The 14,455-nt window shown below is 38.6% G+C and overlaps 1 long non-coding RNA gene across 1 annotated transcript in view; it reads right to left on the minus strand.

Moving 5' to 3' along the window:
* Positions 1–832: 832 nt before the first annotated feature.
* Positions 833–14,455, minus strand: part of LOC138848965 (uncharacterized) — a 76,682-nt gene continuing 63,059 nt past the window's right edge. Inside the window, exons 2-3 of the long non-coding RNA XR_011387211.1 lie at positions 5,014–5,075; positions 833–3,046 (exon numbers count right to left, since the gene is read on the minus strand). This is a non-coding gene — a long non-coding RNA (uncharacterized lncRNA). The remainder of the gene's footprint in view (positions 3,047–5,013; positions 5,076–14,455) is intronic.

Below are 14,455 nucleotides of genomic sequence, written 5' to 3' on the forward strand. Positions count from 1 at the left end.
GTACATAATGAGCTCTCTATAATATGACTTGCAAATGATTTTAACATTATATATTTCATTTTATTTCTATGATTTTTCATTTTGAAAATTTCCTTATATAGTCAAATTTACCAATATTTTATTTATGTGTTCTGGATTTTGCACACAGAAATATTTTCAAATCAAGGTTTGGTTTCTATTTATATATTTGTTAAATTTTAAGATTCATTTATTTATTTGAAAGGCAGAATAACAGAGAGGCAGAGGCAGGGGGAGAGGCAAAGGAGGAGGAAGAGGAAGGGGAAGAGGGAGGGGAGGGGGAGAGAGAGGTATCTTCCTTCAGCTGCTTCAATCCCCAAATAGTCACAATAACCCAGGGCTATGCCAGACCAAAGCAGGAGTTCAGAACTCCATCCGGGTCTCCTACATTAGTGTTAAGGGAATCAGCTTTTGGACCATCCTCCACTGCTTTCTCAAGTACATTAGCAGGAAGCTGGATGAGAAATAGAGCAGCCAGAGCACAAACCAGCAATCTGATTTGGTATGCCAGTGTCCCAAGTGGTAGCTTAACCCACTATGACACCATGCAGGTCCCCCTTTTTATTTTTTTACTGATCTTTAAGTCTCAGTTATATATTAGTCAACCCCATACTTTAAGAAAAATCTCATCCTTATTTCTAAGATTTAAGATATCACCTTTATCAGATAAAAATTTCCATATATTTCCATTGATTTGTTTATTCATCCATTAGTTTCATTCTGTTTTAATTACTGATATTTCATTATATTTTTTAATCCCTAATGGAAAACATATTTATTTATTTTATTTATTTAAAAGACAGAGAGACTAAGGGAGAGAGGCAGAGTGTTTCCCATCTACTAGCTAATTCTCCAAATGCCCACACCACATGACTGAACTAGGGCCAAAGCTGGAAGCCAGAAGCACAATACAGGTCTCCCACACATGTGGCAGGAAACTGATTATTTAAATATCACCACTGGCTTCAGGGATTTGCATTAGCAGGATCTGGAATCAGGAGCGGGAGCCAGGAATTGAACTCAGGTCCTCCCATGTGGGATGTAGGCGTTTTAACAACTATACTAAATGCCCGCTCCCACACATGGCTTTTTATTCCAGTGTTTTCATGACTATTCTTCCTAGTTTAGATTCATTTAGAATCATCTAGTTCCAGGGCGGGGGAGAGAAGTTGACATTTTTCTCTGGAATCTCATTAAATTTATAAATAAGCTTAGAATTGACATATTGATGATGAGTCTTCAAATTCAAAAACATGATACATTTTTCCATCTTATAGTTTATTTTTATATTCCACAGACAAGAATAAAGTTGAAAACAAAAGTATTTTGGTTATTTCTGCTTTTATAAATGAGTCTTAACCACTGCTATGTTCTACAAAGCACAAAATACCATGGACATGTGGTAAGTGTTCAATAACTATCTGTTGACTGAATAAAAAAAGATACATTATATCCATATAGGGGATATATACAAGTGTGGTAAAAATATAAATGAATATGAAGTTACCAAATTTTAATAGTAAAGTTCTCTATGGGGCTGGAGTATAAAATATGAACAAGCAATATACCACAAAGGGAGTGAACTATGTTGTAAATACATACTTTTTAAGTTATTTTGAGTATCCATCAATGTTCATTGTTATTCTATCTGATATTTGCATGGATAGGACATTTCATGAGAAAGGAAAAAAAAAAAAAAAGAAAAGAGCTCTATTTGACCCATAAAGTTTTTTCTAAGCTAAGTAAGAATAAATACATACGCAGCAATTACGTATGTTTGGATTTGAAATGAACTTCATATGCATAAATTGTACCATTTCTACACATATATTAGTTAACTTAGAGTTATTATTTACATAACCTACAAAAAGGGTTCAAAAGCAGATAAAACATATCCACACCACCATGGTAGGGCTCTTAGTTCTACTAGCAGGGCCATTTTATGGGCATTTAGAAAGGACCTGTGCTTGAACTAATGCTCTGCTACTGAGATTTTTATTTTTTGAGCAAGGGGACCCACTATTTATGTGACTGTTCTAAGGATCTTCTGTTCTGAGGATCTTAAGTATAAACGCTCTTAGAGAACAAAGAAATATCCAGTCATGATAAAGTCAGTTTCAACAAGAAGCAGCCAAAACAATGGCACTCCTTGAACAATACCATAGGATTGTCTGCCTATTAAGACACTGTTCACAGGGCCAGCATTATGGCATAGCGGGTTAAAGCCCTGGCCTGAAGCATCAGCATCCCATTTGGGCACCAGTTCTAGTCCCGGCTGCTCTTGTTCTGGTCCAGCTTTCTGCTATGTCTGGAAAAGCAGTAGAAAATGGCCTTGGGCCCCTGTACCCACATGGGAGACCCGGAATAAGCTCCTGGCTCCTGGCTTCGGATCAGTGCAGCTCCAGCCGTTGCAGCCATCTCGGGAGTGAACCAGTGGATGGAAGGACGGAAGACCTCGCTCTGTCTTTACCTCTCTCTGTAACTCTGTCTTTCAAGCAAATAAAATAAATCTTAAAAAAAAAAAAAGACACTGTTCACAAAATGAATAGACTAAGCCTTGCTTGTGGAGGGAGGGGTACATCCTCTTCCTTAAATGTCTTTGCCTCATCTTCCTAACCAACTATTCTCGTTGAAACTCAGCTACAATACCACCACCGATTCTGTGAAATCATGCCTTCCTAGTAATTCCCACTATATTGTGCTGAGAACTCTGAACACTCATCACGTAATTCTTACATACACCGTTTTATATACCTCTCTGAGAGAATTCTAGTGCTGGAACTATAGAAACGTTGGTTGGAAGCCGAAATACTTGCTTTAATCTTTATTTTCTTATCAGTAGAATAAAGTTAATAATACCAATTTATCAAAGTTGTTTGGCGTGTAAAACAATAAAATATGCAAAAATTGGTGAAATCACATTCTACCCACAGTGTTAGTTCTTCAAAGATGTGAATTCTTCTTTATCCAGGACAAAGATCAGGTTTTATTGGTATTTGCACTCTCAAAGCAAAGTAAAATATCTGACCTGTGAAATTTAAAAAAAAAATGTTTATGGAATTGTCAAATGCATGAATGACCCAATGTCATGCATTGTGGATGCATGATGATTTTTTGCTTCCCAATTCAAAGCTTTTCCCCAATTGAAGCTTTATTGTCTCATAGGCCCCTGGCTCCCAGAAGTGTTTCACTTGGCTGGTATCTTAACAGCCACTCAAGAAGTGTTCTCAGCTTTTATGTGACCTAAATTCACTTTTCTTTGGAAATTCCTATCAGAGGATTTTCCACTCCTCTAGACCGCTCTCCTTTTCTATCCATTGGCCTGCCTAGTGTAGAGACCTAAACTGGTAGGATTTCAACAAGAGCAGTTTTCATTTGAGGATCTTGCCAAGGCTTTAAAGCAAACCACAACTTTATATAGAATGGGAAATACTGTTTTTTTTAAAATTTAATCATTTATTCTCCAACAGCATTTACAAATTCTATCAACCACAGTCACAAATTAAACTGCATTTTTAAAAGTATTTATTTATTTGAAAAGTAGATATATACACACAGAGAGAGAGAGAGAGAGAGAGAGAGAGATAATATCAATCTTCCATCCACTGGTTAATTCCCAAAATGGTAACAATAGCCAGATCAGGGACAGATCAGAACCAACAGCCAAGAACTTCATCTAGGTCTTACATATGGGTGGCAAGGGCCCACAAACTAAGGCCATTTTCTGCTAATTTCTCAGCACATTAGCAGAGGGCTGGATCAGAAGCAAAGTAACTGAGACTCCAAATGGCACTCCAATATAAGATGTCAATCATCAAAAGCTGCAACTTAACCCATGGCATCACAATGCTGACCCCTAAACTGCACTCAAAGTCATCCAAGGATTACCAAACAAGCAAGACAGTTTTTCACAGGCACTTTTTCCAAAGAATAACAGCACATTTGGGCAAGGCCTGGAAAGACTGACAGTCATGGCAAAGGGTTTGAGCAAAGGGTCATTGAGGAATAAGAAAAATACCCTATCACTAAGACACATTTATATTTAACATATTAGGAAGGTTTTTGAAAACTTTGAAGAGTACCCTATTGAAGAAGTCAAATCTCCACACTGATCTTGAGAGAGAAAAGGTCAGTAGTCAGGAGGAGAGCAAAGAGAAGAGAAAGAGAAAGTGAAGAAGTAGTTAAAAGGACATGGGAAATAGCCATTTCTTCCTGGAAATTGTTTTAAGAAAAAAAGAACCATAATCCCTTATCCAGTAGTCTCCACTCTAGGAAGAAGTGCGTAAAAGGTGTATCCTTGAGATACACAACAAGAGTGGTTGAGCAAATCCACACACCAGCCCTATACAGAAGTGTCGTGCCACAAGAACAACAGTTCCAGCATGGCATCAACATGAATGGGATGTTAATAGCTGGGGTTAGAACGCATTACAAGTCAGCTGATCAGAACTGCTTCTCAAAACGGCAGCTTAGGAATAATGTCCATCTCAAATGAGGGTGCGCTGAAGGTGATGAGAGCAGTGACAGTATGTTCACATGGTAGAATGGGTATGAGCTCCTCAGGAAAGTGCTAAGAAACACAGCAACAGTCACCTACGTAGTCAACATGGCACAGGAGAGGAGAGTAACTATGAAACATTGCTCCAGCTATTTTCTCCATACCGCCAGTCACATAGAAAAGAAGAACAGAAAAGCACAATGTGTGATGCTACCATTTTTGATTCTTAATGTATTCCTAGGCCAGTGATCTATTAAAGTATTTATGAGTGTAGTATCTCAAAAATTCTTTCTAACTTTTTAACTTTGGGAAGTTTTATACTTTATAGCAAGTGGATCTAAATCCAAATCCTACCTCTGTCACATGTTGGCTGTGAAACCTTGGACAAATGACCTTAGGTCCTAAATTATCCATAATCTATTCTATAAAAGAGGAATAATAATACTGAATCATTAGATTGTTTGGGAGAATTAAGTAATTCTTATGAAAAATCATACCTGGCACATGAGAAGCACTTACTCTACGATCTCTGTCTCCCACAGCATCTTTAAATTCTTCCCTGATAAAAAAAAAAAAAAAAACTTCTCAGACCCTTTTCAACCTTAGAAATGAACTTTGGCCTTAATATTAAAATAAATATATAATGAGTAAAGTCACTAGAATATTAAGGTACCTAAACAAAAAGCAAACTGAAATCAAACAATATAAAGAGAATACTATGGATAAGATGTCTCAGACATATTGTCAGTAATTATTTCCTCCATATCTTTCAACTCTAGATCTGGATTTGAGTAAGAATAAATAGGAATGTAATTATAAAATTCTTTGGAGGAAACAAAATAAAATTTGTAACTTCAAATAGTATGAACTCTATTTCAAAATCCTGCATCAAGTTTTGCTTTACATTCTCATTAAGTAACTGGGAAAGGGTATTTAGACAAGATCTTAAAAACAAAGCCAAAGTGTTTTGACTTAAGTTGCTAGGAAACAGGAAAGCAACAAAGATTTTTTTAAAAAATTTATTTATTTATTTATTTATTTGAAAGGCAGAGTTATAAAGAGGCAGAGGCAGAGAGAGAGAACAAGGTCTTTGATCTGCTGGTTTACTCCCCAGATGGCCACAAAGGCCTAAGCTGTGCCAATCAGAGGCCAGAAACTAGGAGCCTCCTCCCGATCTCCAACGTGGGCGCAGGGGCCCAAGGACTTGGAGCATCTTCTACTGCTTTCTCAGGCCATAGCATAGAGCTGGATCTAAAGTGGAGCAGCTGAAACTCAAACTGGCGTCTATATGGGATTCCGGCACTGCAGGAAGTAGTTTTACCCCCTATACCACATTGTCAGTCCCCAACAAAGATTTTTGATCAAATTATGACATGATTGACATTTTGGGAAAATTTTTTTTAATTCAATGCAGTAAATATCCACTGAACACCACCCAACACAGGATATGTAATATAAGGCTTAAGGTGATTTGGAAAGATTGAGGCAGGTTGAAAATCATCACAATAGCAAGATGATCTTTTGAGATTAAAGAGATCAAAGGTGGGACAAATTTCTTAAAGACAATAAAGAAGATTATGAACAGCCTATGTGGAGTGGTGCTATATAGATCCAACAAGATAGTAATAGAGCAATTTAAACATGTGATGAAAACCCAAGTTTTAGTGTAGGTAGCCCACTTTGCAGTTATGAATTCTCCAAGCCGCACTCACCTGACATGCTGTGAATAAATAGGGCAATGGGATTCATCAAGAGTTGGTTATTCACAAGACAGAAACAACAAAATAAAAGTAAGAAGATTCTGTAACAGTTGCAAGGGAATGTTGAAATTACCTTGATGCCACACTATAATTACTGATGTTCATGAATAAAAGAAAAGAGTTGAATACAATTTTTTCTTACAGTAACATTTTAATGTGCAAGAACAAAAAAGCAATATGTAGTTTTAGGAGAAGAGGATTTTTATTCAAGTAATAATTTTTAAAGCATGATATATACACTAAGAATATTAAGATTCTTTGCTTAAGTAAAACATGACAGGTAGAAAAACAAAGAAATAATAACCAAAGAACTCCTAAGGCATTATTGAATTTCTTTCATAAAGTGTACAGAGGATGTACACAGTATTATAGATGGTAAGACACATATTCAGATGTCACACTCAAGCTAAAATTATGATATACAACCTTATAAGATAGGATTTTGAATGGGGATTGGTAGAGAATAACATTTACTGAGACTCTATATTCCAGAGGCTGTCTGAAGTGCTTCATGCACAATTTTTCTTCACACATCAAACCTATCCAGTAAGCATTATTAACCCCATTTTGGAACCAAAGACAATTTTCAATGAGGTAAATAAACTGACCAAGGTCACTCAGCAGTCAATTTGTACAGACCCAACTTCCATGTTCTGTTTATCACACAATAATATTCAGTGAAGTATGAATACAGTCTTACAAAAATTCATAGCAAAGAGAAATCTGTGTTTTCTATGACCATATGAATGATCCTATTGTTCTTTTAACACTTGTCCCTTTCTACAAAATACAATATCTATAACAAACCATTAACATGCTTTCCTTTCTTGCCTACAATACGGTTCTACCAGCGATATGACTATGAAAAGTTCCTCTTTTCAAAAACGTGTCTTTTACCCATTTATTTACTGCAAACTAAATACCTATCAAACTGTGCAACAAACATGTTTTCTGTGATGTCTACCCTAGGAGCCTGTCACCTTTCTAGTGTTTATTTCTAAGGTAACAAGAAGAAAATTACTTTTAAAAATCAAGAAAACATTCAAATTGTACATTGCTGGCTTGTTTTCTTTTAAAATAAATTCTTATTTTTGTGGTAAAATATAAAGGCAATAAACATCAAATGCAATTAGCACATATGTGTTTCCCTGTGGGGGATAGATAACTGAACATATCAATGAAAATTATATTTCAGCCACACAATGTCAAGAAAATTACTTTTGCATAGCTACTGAACTTATATTAAACAAAAAATAATAAGAACAACCATTTCATGTAGTGAATAAGATGCCAGGTTGGGATACTCAAAGTCCCTATCTCACTCTCCATTCCAGGTTATTGCTAATATAGACCTTCCTTAGGAGGTAGCAAATTAGGGCTCAAGTAGTCCAGTCCCTGACACTCACATGGGAGACCTGGGTTGAGTTCTTCCCTCCTGGTTTGGCCAGGCCCAGATGGTTGCAGGCATTTGTAGAGTAAACCAGAAAATTAGAGCACTCTTGCTCTCTCTGCCTCTCAAATAAAGAAATAATTTTTAAACATCAATACGAACAACCTCTTAACCCAGAATTTAATGCTTAATATAGAGGAGTGGTTGTACTGTTTACATGTAATATACAACTATTCTTTCACATTTTTTAGAATTCTTATAAAAACTAATTCATGTTATTTATTTATGGGACAGGAAAGTTTCAAAATAACATCTTATTTGCAAAGGAGAATAATCAGACCCATGTAGAAAATGGTTGTTTCCTAAGATATATTTTCTCTTTTTAAGGAAGAAAAATGCCATTTTATTTTAATGTTCCTTCAAATTCACTAAAAGAGAAAACCTACACTGAAATTTTAAATGCTAACTCATCCTTAAAGAAATATCTGATTTAATAATGATGATCTATCGGGGGCTGGCACTGTAGTGTAAAGGTTAAGCCTCCACCTACAGTGTCAGCATCCTATATGGGCACCAGTTCAAATCCTGGGTGCTCCACTTCCCAACAAGATCCCACCAACAGCTAGGGAAAGCAGTGAAAGATAGTTTCTGTCTTGGCACCCACATGGCAGACCCAGAAGAAGCTCCTGGCTCCGAGCTTCAGATCAGCCCAGCTCTGGCCATTGTTTTCATTTGGGGTGTGAACCAGTAGATGGAAGACCTCTCTGTCTCTCCCTCTCTCTGTCTGTAACTAGGCCTCTCAATAAATAAATATTTTTTAAAAGATGATTATGAATTTATTGTCTCCAGCATTTTCGTCAGCCTTTTTTAATCTATATTTTAGTGACATCCATTTAATTTTTTAATGAAATACATTAACAAAAACTTTAGGAAATAGCTACAGTATAAAAAAAATTATTAGGACTTGTTTTTCAGCTTTCAGAGGTGTAAGTTCAGAATAGCTTGATAAATCTATTCAGCCATCTATGAAAAAAATACTATCTCTACATAATAGTAAATAAGTCCAAGTTATAAGAATTTTGTCTTCTCATGTTCTGTTGGGTTACTATAAAATGGGTCAACCTTCTATAAACCAATCAGTAAATAGCTCTCAAATTTTTGGCCGGCTCCGCGGCTCACTAGGCTAATCCTCCGCCTAGCGGCGCTGGCACACCGGGTTCTAGTCCCGGTTGGGGCGCCGGATTCTGTCCCGGTTGCCCCTCTTCCAGGCCAGCCCTCTGCTATGGCCAGGGAGTGCAGTGGAGGATGGCCCAGGTGCTTGGGCCCTGCACCCCATGGGAGACCAGGAAAAGCACCTGGCTCCTGGCTCCTGCCATCGGATCAGCGCGGTGCGCCGGCCGCAGCGCGCCGGCCGCGGCGGCCATTGGAGGGTGAACCAACAGCAAAAGGAAGACCTTTCTCTCTGTCTCTCTCTCTCACTGTCCACTCTGCCTGTCAAAAAATAAAAATAAATAAATAAATAAATAAATAAAATTTTTAAATATGCCTTCCTCTTTGGCCCAATCATTCTACTCTTAGGAATTCTATTCCATTAAAAATTTATACAAGTACCCAAAATATATACAAAGGAAACTGTTCACTGGACATGGTATAAAATAGTAACTGGAATCAACCTTATTAAATATTAGTTGTGGGGCATAGCTGGCATTCCACATGGCTGTTCCACTTCCAATCCAGCTCTTTGCTATGGCCTGGGAAAAGCAGTAGAGGATAGCCCAAGTCCTTGGGCCAGTGGACCTATGTGGGGGACCCAAAAGAATCTCCTGGTTCCTGGCTTCTGATCGGCACAGCTCTGGCTGTTGCAGCCAACTGAGGAGTGAACCAGCAGATGGAAGACTTCTCTCTCTCTCTGCCTCTCCATCTCTCTGTGTGTAACTCTAATTTCAAATAAATAAATAAATCTTAAAATCAGTGACTTGATCTGTCCTTGTTCTGACTGTTGATGAACAACTTAATACTTTATCCCTTTTAGCATTTTTTTGTCCTACTTAATACTATTGGTTGAACTCTGTAGTTAACACACATTTATTCTTAGGTGTTTAAATTTAACTGAAAAGTGATCTCTGTTAAATATAACAGTGGGAATAACAGAGGGAGGAGAGGTGCAATTTGGGACATGCTCAATCAGACTTGCCCCAAATGGTACAGTTAGAAACGTGCCAGGGGATTCCAATTCAATCCCATCTAGGTGGCATGTACCAATGCCATCTCACTAGTCCCAGTGATCAATTTCAGTTCACAATTGATCATACTGATAGGTCTAAGAGTCAACGAGATCACATAAACAAGACTAGTGTCTGCTAATACTGATAGAATTAAAAAGTAGAGAACAATCCACCATGGGAAGCGGGATACACAGCAGACTCATAGAATGGCAGATGTCTTAAATAGCACTTTGGCCTCAGAATTAGCCCTTAAGGCATTTGGATCTGGCTGAAGATCCCACGAGAGTATTTTAGGCATGGAAAGCCAAGACACTCAGGCAAAAAAATAAAAAAAAAAAAAACCTAAATGAAAGATCTCTGCGAGTGAGATCCCAGTGGAAACAACGGGCCATCAAAGAAGGAGGTACCTTTCTCTGAAGGGAAGAGAGAACTTCCACTTTGACTATGACCTTGTCTAAATAAAATCAGAGTTGGCAAACTGAAGAGCCTTCCATAGCCTTGGCTTCTCATGACAAGGGTGATTACTGATGCCATAAATAAGAGTGTCAATTTGTTAAGTCAACAACAGGAGTCACTGTGCACTTACTCCTCATGTAGGATCTCTGTCCTTAATGTGTTGTACAATGTTTATTAACACTATAACTGGTACTCAAACAGTACTTTACACTTTGTGTTTCAGTGTGGGTGCAAACTGTTGAAATCTTTACTTAATATTTACTAAATTGATCTATATATAAAAAGAATTGAAAATGAATTTTGATGTGAATGGAATGGGAGTGGAAGATGGGAGGGTTGCGGGTGGGAGGGAAGTTATGGGGGTGGGGGGAAGCTGTTGTAATCCATAAACTATACTTTGGAAATTTATATTTATTAAATAAAAGTTAAAAATAAATAAATAAATAAAGAGAGGCAGTCTTTGGCACAGTGGTTAAGACCCTGTTTGTAACACCCCTATCGTACACTGAAAAGCCTGGGTTAATGTCCTCACTGTACTTCCAACTCCAATTTCCTGCTAATGCACACCTAGGAAGAAACAGATGATAGCTCCAGTAGTCGGGCCCTGCCACCATGTGAGAGACCCGAATGGAATTCCAGGCTATTGGCTTCAGTGTGATCCAGCCCTGGCTGCTGTGGCTATTTAGGCTGCGAACCAGCAAATGGACGCATTATCTCTCGCTGGCTTTCTCTTCCCAGCCCAACGTCCCTTCCATTCGCTTCCTCTCCCTCTCCCTCCATGCCTCCCTCCATCTCTGTCACCATACTTTCCAAATAAATAAATAAATCTTCTAAAGTAAATAAATTAATAAAAATATAATTCTTCTTATTCTTCTGAGACTTTGAAAAAAGAGGCCCTGACCAAAATAAATAAATAAATATAAGTAAATAAATAAAAACAGGCTTTGCAATTGTTTTCAAAGGCTTTTCTGAGAGATCTGGAATGTTATTGCCATTCTTCTCCCAACACTAACATGGGTAGAATCCCCAGGAAACACAAAGAATGTGCTGTGACATCCTCCTCTGCTCAAGGCCTTTGCCACCACACTACCTTCACTTTCACACAGAAATCCCACTATGCAAGCAACATCTTCAGGTCACTGAAACCCGAGGAAAGCCACATATCGGAAGCCAAATGTTGGTGCAGAGATTATCTTGGTCTCCCTCATTTGCACATATGCAAAACACTACTCCACATTCATACTAAATGTTTCTCTACCATACCTGATCCCCCTTAACTCTCTCTGATTCCTTAAGTATATCACAGATCCCAACCACCATTGAACTATACATTTGTTTTATACTTATTCTTAAAAATATTCTTTCTTCATGATTTCTCCTGTAGATTCAGCTACCATTCATCAGAAGAATGGAAGGAAATACATCATTTAAAATAGTATAGAGACAGGCATTTGGCATTGGGGTTAAAATGTTTCTTGGGATGTATGCATCACAAATTGTAGTGTCTGGGTTTGAGTTCCAGTTACCCACAGTGAGGCTTCCTAGGAAGCAACAGGTGATAGCTCAAGTGGTTGTGCTCCCGTCACCTGTGCTGGAGACATGGATTGGCTCCCAGCTCCTGGCTTTGGTCTTGCCCAGTCCATCTGCTGCAGATAGAGAGGTAGACCAGAGGGTAGAAGATCTCTGTATATCTGTGAGTGTGTGTGTGTGTGTGTTTCAAGTAAATAAATATTTCATGTATAAATCTGATAAGGAAATATTAATATATTTATTCAGATATTTATGGAACAGATACCACAAAAAACATTCTTGTAGACCAGGAGTGGGGAACGTCTGACCTGGGGGCTGTATAAGGCCTGCAACATCATTTGGCTTGGCCCTGCCTAGGCCACCACAGGCAGGACCTGAAATTCAATAAAGCTATAGAACACTAATTTTTAAATTGATAATTTTATATGGCTCATGAATGATGTTATAAACATCCAAAAGTCCTTGGTTGGAAAAAAGTTTTCCTACCCCAGTGACAGTGGATATCAATGACGTCCCAGTATTCACTGTTAAATTCTAATATTGAAACCCTAACACCTGTGGTGATGGTATTAGGAAGTGGGGCTTTCAGGTAGTAATTACGTCATGAGAAGAGAGTCCTCATGAATGGGATTAGTGCCTTTCAATAAAAGATTTTCCTTGACCCTTCTGCCATGTAAGGACACAAGGACATTGCTGCCCTCCGTGAATCAGGAAACAGGTCTGCACCAAACTGAATCTGCCTTTGCCTTGATCCTGGCCTCTAGATATAAGGTTCTGTTGTTTACAAGTCACCTATTCTATGGTATTCTGTAATAGCAGCCTAAGCAGACCAAGACAACAAGTTTTCCTTTCTTTCCTACTCATTGCCCCAGTACTCCTTTTCCCAACAAAAATAAATGAGCATCATTACCCCGAATGAAGGAAATGGAAGAAATTTGAAAATAAGGAGAGTAAACATTGGAGTAGATATTGCTCTACAATGTTCCTATACATAGGGCTGGACCATGAATGTGACAGGATGGAGATGGGGGCTCTCCTACATATAGAGGGCCTTAGAGTAGAAGGCCTCAGATCTGGAGCTCTTTAAGAGAAAGCCGGTCCATGTGCCCTAGCCACACTTGCATAAACAAAGGATAAAAAAAAGGTGAGTGAAATTGGTATTAGAAGTAGAAAAGTACTGATAGTCATATGCCCACAGTCCGAGGAGGGATGCAGATGGTATAATTAAGCTGACTCATATTTTTAAGCAAGGCAAGAATGTTGATAAGACAGAAATCTGGCAGGCAGAAAGAGTATTATGGGTTGTGACTGCAGTGTTACTGGCCATCCAGGACCATAATAAGACCACAGATATATCAACAAATGCAGGGATAGATAGCAGCAAGCAAAGATCATGACTGGTCAATCGTGCATGTCAGAAAGCAGCAGGAAAAGACAAAATCAATGCCTCTTCCCCGCTGACATTGCAGCACCATGCAATCCCCAGGCCCTGCAGATCAATCCCATGCTTTGGAAGAACTACAAAAACCAAGAAGGAGGCCGGCACCATGGCTCAATAGGCTAATCCTCCACCTGCCGCGCCGGCACCCCGGGTTCTAGTAACGGTCAGGGCGCTGGATTCTATCCTGGTTGCCCCTCTTCCAGGCCAGCTCTCTGCTGTGGCCCGGGAGTGCAGTGGAGGATGGCCCAAGTGCTTGGGCCCTGCACCCCATGGGAGACCAGGAGAAGCACCTGGCTCCTGGCTTCGGATCAGCGCGGTGCACCGGCTGCAGCGCACCGGCCGCAGCGGCTATTGGGGGGTGAACCCACCGAAAAGGAAGACCTTTCTCTCTGTTTCTCTCTCTGTCCACTCTGCCTGTCAAAAAAAAATTAAAAAAAAAAAAAAAAACAACCAAGAACGTGATTCAGTTGTAAACCCAAAACAACTGAGCACTCACTGAAGTTGACTTACTTTATACCCAAAATGATAGAGAATAGTTAACTTCACATGACTACATTTGCCTGGAAGGGACCAGAGTCATGTTTGCTCTTATAAAGGCAAAAAGTAGATTCAGACTAGAAATTATTTTTACTTACACAAAAGTTCTTCCATATAATATTTTCACATAAATACCAAGCTCATAACAAAAATTTAGAATTATGTGGACACTGAGATATGTCCATTTTTATCACATTCCCAGTTGCCATAAGAAAGCCACCCTCATCATTTATGTCCTACAAACTTTGCATCGCAGGAATTTAAACTTCTTGAGCTTTGTTCTCTGGATTTTTTGAAACTAGTGACTGACAAATCATAGCCTAAGTGGAAGGAAGGGGCAGAAACCAAAGTGCATTTATTTTGAAAGATACAAATTTTTTCTTCCTATACCATTATAAACTGTTTGATGGAGATTCATTTCTAATCCTTCCCAGGGTCCCTCGTGTCACTGAATTCACTGGACAACCTCTTTGGTCCCATTCCTTCTATGTTGTCTAGTACTTTAGCTAGTAGCAGTAACAAACTGAGGTTTCAAGGTCAAATAGCTTCCTCATTACATGATCCAGTCAAGATGCTCAACCCATCAAGTCACAATGAATC

The sequence above is a fragment of the Oryctolagus cuniculus genome, chromosome 3, assembly GCF_964237555.1.
Source record: "Oryctolagus cuniculus chromosome 3, mOryCun1.1, whole genome shotgun sequence".
Lineage (NCBI taxonomy): Eukaryota > Metazoa > Chordata > Mammalia > Lagomorpha > Leporidae > Oryctolagus > Oryctolagus cuniculus.